General features: G+C 45.7%; 1 protein-coding gene across 8 annotated transcripts in view; it reads left to right on the top strand.

Annotated features, from left to right (window-relative positions):
• The first annotated feature begins 569 nt into the window (after window positions 1-569).
• Window positions 570-6,000, top strand: part of LOC146805993 (uncharacterized) — a 731,342-nt gene continuing 725,911 nt past the window's right edge. For all 8 annotated transcript variants that reach the window (XM_085623346.1, XM_085623342.1, XM_085623340.1 and 5 more), the window contains exon 1: window positions 570-947. The gene's annotated coding sequence lies outside the window, so the exon portion shown is untranslated. The remainder of the gene's footprint in view (window positions 948-6,000) is intronic.

Genomic DNA, 6,000 nt, shown 5'->3' with positions numbered 1-6,000 from the left:
AACAAGACATTACCCAACTCAATGGTGCTCACGTTATCCTCTTTGGGGAGATGAAAGACTCAGTGGCCCCATCTGAGACCCTGCATTACTGACCGAGCCACCAGAGCCTGCATTCCCTGCAAGCCTCTTTGGATGTCAGAGTGGCATTGTCTGAGAGCCCCTACACGTGGCTCCCCCCTGTAGACCCACAGATGGAACCTCTAAAAGTCCTTTGGGTTTCTCCATCCTGATCTAGAAACTGTCGTTGCCTTTTGTCCTCAGACAGTGCCACTACTGGAGGACGTGTGACCCAGCCCCCAAACATGTCCTCTCACAAGTGCGAAAACCCCACCAAGCCTCCCGCCCTACTTTGTGACAGTGCGCCAAGCCTGTCGCCGCGCTCTTCCGATTCTCTTTTCCCATCACTGTGCCATGTCGCAGAACAGAGGACGAAGGAATGCTTAGGAAGTGTGTAGATAGTGCCTCGGCGACTGTGAAAACAACTCCAAAGCTGGACTGTCGCCAACGGCTGGGATCGTTCGGGCCAATTTCCTCCCACCGTCTCTTCGCCTTTGCACCAAGTGAGACAATTCTGCCATTTCTCCGTGTTTCTGTGTCGGCGTCGCCGGGAGACGGAGGAATGTGCTCCGTAGGTGCGGAGGCTTTGTCAACGGTGACATCACCGATGATATCATGAGTTGGATGCTACCTCAGGCTCTCCGTGCCCCCTCTCCCTCTCTCCTTTCCATCTGTAGCGCTCTCCCGCGCGCTCCCTGGCTAGTGTAGGGTTGCTGCACGTGCCCCGGTAGGATGCAGCGCACGCTCTCTTCTCGCGCGCCTAATTTGTAATTTCGGCGCTGGAGGCTGGAGGTGCAACAGTCGGAGTCCGACAGCGGGAGCAGGGGTCGGCGAGGCGGCTGTCAGTGAGAGCGGCGCTGCCCTCGCTGGGCAGGAGGCTTCCACGGCAGGTAAGGGTTCTCGCCATCATCCTACCTGTCTACCGTCGCAGCATGCACCTTGCAGGCACCATGCCCTCAGTCAATCAACTGTCTGTCAACTATCGTTTATTGCTACAGTAAAAGCAGATCTATGCAGTGTGGTGATACTGAGAATAGGACAGTACTAGCACTTCCCAGCAGGATTATGATACTGTGAACGGAAAGTACAAGCACCTCTCATCTGTGTGGTGATAGTGTGAATTGGACAGTACCAACACCTCTCAGCAGGACGGTGATACTGTGTATGGGACTGTACCAGCACCTCTCAGCAGGACGGTGATACTGTGAATGGGACAGTACCAGCACCTCTCAGCAGGGCGGTGATACTTTTACTGAACAATACTAGCACCCCCCTGCGGGGCTGTTATACGTGATAATTTTAATTAATAGTACCAGCACATCCCTGCGGGCTGTGACACTTTAAATGACCAGTATTAAAACCTATCTGTGGGGTGTGCTACTTTTAATGAACAGTACTAGCACCCCAGTATGGGGCTGTCATACGTTTACTGAACAGTACTAGCACCTCTCTGCGGGGCTCTGATACTTTTAATGAACACTACCAGCACCTCCCTGCGGGGCTGTTATATGTGATACTTTTAATGAACAGTACTAGTACCTCTCTGATGTTTGTGATGCTTTTAATAAACAGTACCAGTACCTCTCTGATGGGCTGTGATACTTTTAATGAAAAGTACTAGTAACTCTCTGATGGCTGTGAATCTTTTATTGAACAGTACCAGCACCTCCCTGCAGGACTGTGATACTTTTAAAGAACAGTACTAGCACCTCCCTGCGGGCTGTGATATCTGATAATTTTAATTAATAGTACTAGCACAGCTCTATGGGGCTGTGATACTTTTAATGAACAGTACTAGCACCTCTCTGATGGGCTCTGTAACATTCAATGAACTGTACTAGCACCTCTCTATCGGGCTGTAATATGTGATACTTTTAATGAACAGTACTAGCACCTCTCTGATAGGCTGTGATAATTTTACTGAACAGTACTAGCACCTCGCAGCAGGGCTGTGATACTTTTAATGAACAGTACTAGCACCTCCCTGCGGGCTTTGATATGTGATCATTTTAATTAATAGTAGCAGCACATCTCTGCGGGCTGCGATACTTTAAATGACCAGTACTAGAACCTCCCTGCGGGCTGTGGTACTTTTAATGAACAGTACTAAAACCTCTCTGCGGGGCTGTGATACTTTTAATAAACAGTACCAGAATCTTTCTGATTAGGCTGTGATACTTTTACGGAACAGTACTAGCACCTCTCTGATGGGCCGTGATACTTTTAATGAACAGTACTACCACCTCTCTGCGGGGCTGTGATACTTTTAATTAACAGTACTAGTATCTCTCTGATGGGCTGTGATACTTTCCATGAACAGTACTAGCACCTGGCAGCGGGGCTGTGATACGTTTATTAATCAGTACTAGCAACTCGCAGCGGCTGTGATATTTTTAATGAACAGTACTAGTACCTCCGTCTTGGGCTGTGATACTTTTACTGAACAGTACTACCACCTCAGTGTCGGGCTGTCATACGTTTACTGAATGGTATTAGCACCTCACAGCGGGGCTGCGATACTTTTAATGTACAGTACTAGCACCTCCCTACGGGCTGTGATATGTGATAATTTTAATTAATAGTACCAGCACCTCCCTGCAGGGCTGTGATACTTTAAATGAACAGCACTAGAACCTCACTGCGGGCTGTGGTACTTTTAATGAACACTACCAGCACCTCCCTGCGGGGCTGTTATATGTGACACTTTTAATGAACAGTACTAGTACCTCTCTGATGTTTGTGATGCTTTTAATAAACAGTACCAGTACCTCTCTGATGGGCTGTGATACTTTTAATGAAAAGTACTAGTACCTCTCTGATGGCTGTGAATCTTTTATTGAACAGTACCAGCACCTCCCTGTGGGGCAGTGATACATTTACTGAACAGTACTAGCATCTCCCTGCGGGACTGTGATACTTTTAATGAACAGTACTATCACCTCCCTGCGGGCTGTGATATCTGATAATTTTAATTAATAGTACTAGCACATCCCTATGGGGCTGTGATACTTTTAATGAACAGTACTAGCACCTCGCAGCAGGGCTGTGATACTTTTAATGAACAGTACTAGCACCTCCCTGCGGGGCTTTGATATGTGATCATTTTAATTAATAGTACCAGCACATCCCTGCGAGGATCTGATACTTTAAATGTTAAATGTACAGTACTAGCACCTCTCTATCGGGCTGTAATATGTGATACTTTTAATGAACAGTACTGGCACCTCTCTGCGGGCTCTGATACTTTTAATGAACAGTACTAGCACCTCGCAGGGGGGCTGTGAGATGTTTAATGAACAGTACTAGCACCTCTCTACAGGGCTATGATATGTGATACTTTTTAAGAGCAGTACTAGCACCTCTGTGCGGGGCTGTGATATGTGATACTTTTAATGAACAGTACAAGCACCTCTCTGATAGGCTGTGATAATTTTACTGAACAGTACTAGCACCTCGCAGCAGGGCTGTGATACTTTTAATGAACAGTACTAGCACCTCCCTGCGGGGCTTTGATATGTGATAATTTTAATTAATACTACCAGCACATCTCTGCGGGCTGCGATACTTTAAATGACCAGTACTAGAACCTCCCTGCGGGCTGTGGTACTTTTAATGAACAGTACTAAAACCTCTCTGCGGGGCTGTGATACTTTTACTAAACAGTACCAGAATCTCTCTGATGGGATGTGATACTTTTACGGAAAAGTACTAGCACCTCTCTGATGGGCCGTGATACTTTTAATGAACAGTACTACCACCTCTCTGCGGGGCTGTGATACTTTTAATGAACAGTACTAGTATCTCTCTGATGGGCTGTGATACTTTCCATGAACAGTACTAGCACCTGGCAGCGGGGCTGTGATACTTTTATTAATCAGTACTAGCAACTCGCAGCGGCAGTGATACTTTTAATGAACAGTACTAGCACCTCTGTCTTGAGCTGTGATACTTTTACTGAACAGTACTACCACCTCAGTGTCGGGCTGTCATACGTTTATTGAACGGTATTAGCACCTCACAGCGGGGCTGTGATACTTTTAATGTACAGTACTATCACCTCCCTGCGGGCTGTGATATCTGATAATTTTAATTAATAGAACTAGCACATCCCTATGGGGCTGTGATACTTTTAACGAACAGTACTAGCACCTCTCTGATAGGCTCTGTAACATTTAATGAACTGTACTAGCACCTCTCTATCGGGCTGTAATATGTGATACTTTTAATGAACAGTACTGGCACCTCTCTGCGGACTCTGATACTTTTAATGAACAGTACTAGCACCTCGCAGGGGGGCTGTGAGATGTTTAATGAACAGTACTAGCACCTCTCTACAGGGCTATGATATGTGATACTTTTTAAGAACAGTACTAGCACCTCTGTGCGGGGCTGTGATATGTGATACTTTTAATGAACAGTACTAGCACCTCTCTGATAGGCTGTGATAATTTTACTGAACAGTACTAGCACCTCGCAACAGGGCTGTGAGACTTTTAATGAACAGTACTAGCACCTCCCTGCGGGGCTTTGATATGTGATCATTTTAATTAATAGTACCAGCACATCCCTGCGAGGATCTGATACTTTAAATGTACAGTACTAGCACTTCTCTGCGGGGCTGTGATATGTGATACTTTTAATGTCAGTACTGGCACCTCTCTGATGGGCTCTGATCCTTTTAATGAACAGTACTTGCACCTAGCAGCGGGGCTGTGATATTTTTAATGAACAGTACTAGTCCCTCGCAGGGGGGCTGTGATACTTTTAATGAACAGTACTAGCACCTCCCTGCGGGGCTTTGATATGTGATCATTTTAATTAATAGTAAATACTACTAGCACATCCCTGTGGGCTGTGATTCTTTAAATGAACAGTACTAGCCCCTCCCTGTGGGCTGTGGTACTTTTAATGAACAGTACTCGCACCTCTCTGATGGGCTGTGATACTTTTAATGAACAGTACTAGCACCTCTGTGTGGGGCTGTGATCTGCAATAATTTTAATTATTAGTACCAGCACCTCCCTGCAGGGCTGTGATACTTTTAATGTACAATACTAGCACCTCTCTGATGGGCTGTGATACTTTTAATGCACAGTACTAGTACCACTCTAATGGGCTGTGATATGTTCAATGTACAGTACTAGCACCTCTCTATTGGGCTGTGATATGTGATACTTCTAATGAGCAGTACTGGCACCTCCCAGCGGGCTTTGATACTTTTAATGAACAGTACTAGCACCTCTCTACAGGGCTGTGATATGTGATACTTTTAAAGAACAGTACTAGCACCTCTCTGAGGGGCTGTGATATGTGATACTTTTAATGAACAGTACTCGCACCTCTCTGATGGGCTGGGATACTTTTTTAATGAACAGTACTAGCACCTCTGTGTGGGGCTGTGATACTTTTAATGAACAGTACTAGCACCTCTCTACAGGGCTGTGATATGTGATACTTTTAATGAACAGTACTAGCACCTCTATGATAGGCTGTGATACTTTTACTGAACAGTACTAGCACCTCGCAGCAGGGTTGTGATACTTTTAATGAACAGTACTAGCACCTCCCTGCGGGGCTTTGATGTGTGATAATTTTAATTAATAATAACAGCACATCCCAGCGAGGATGTGATACTTTAAATGAACAGTACTAGCACCTCTCTGCGGGGCTGTGATATGTGATGCTTTTAATGTCAGTACTAGCACCTCTCTGATAGGCTATGATAATTTTACTGAACAGTACTAGCACCTCGCAGCCAGGCTGTGATATTTTTAATGAACACTACTAGCACCTCGCAGCGGGGCTATGATACTTTTAATGAACAGTACTAGCACCTCCCTGCATGCTGTGATATGTGAGCATTTTAATTAATAGCCCTAGCACCTCCCTACGGGGCTGTGATACTTTTAATGAACAGTACTAGCACCTCTCTGATGGGCTCTG

Source organism: Triturus cristatus, chromosome 8 (assembly GCF_964204655.1).
Source record: "Triturus cristatus chromosome 8, aTriCri1.1, whole genome shotgun sequence".
NCBI classification, from domain to species: Eukaryota; Metazoa; Chordata; class Amphibia; order Caudata; family Salamandridae; genus Triturus; species Triturus cristatus.
The sequence above is the reverse complement of the archived record's forward strand: the minus strand, read 5'-3'. Positions and strand labels throughout refer to the sequence as shown.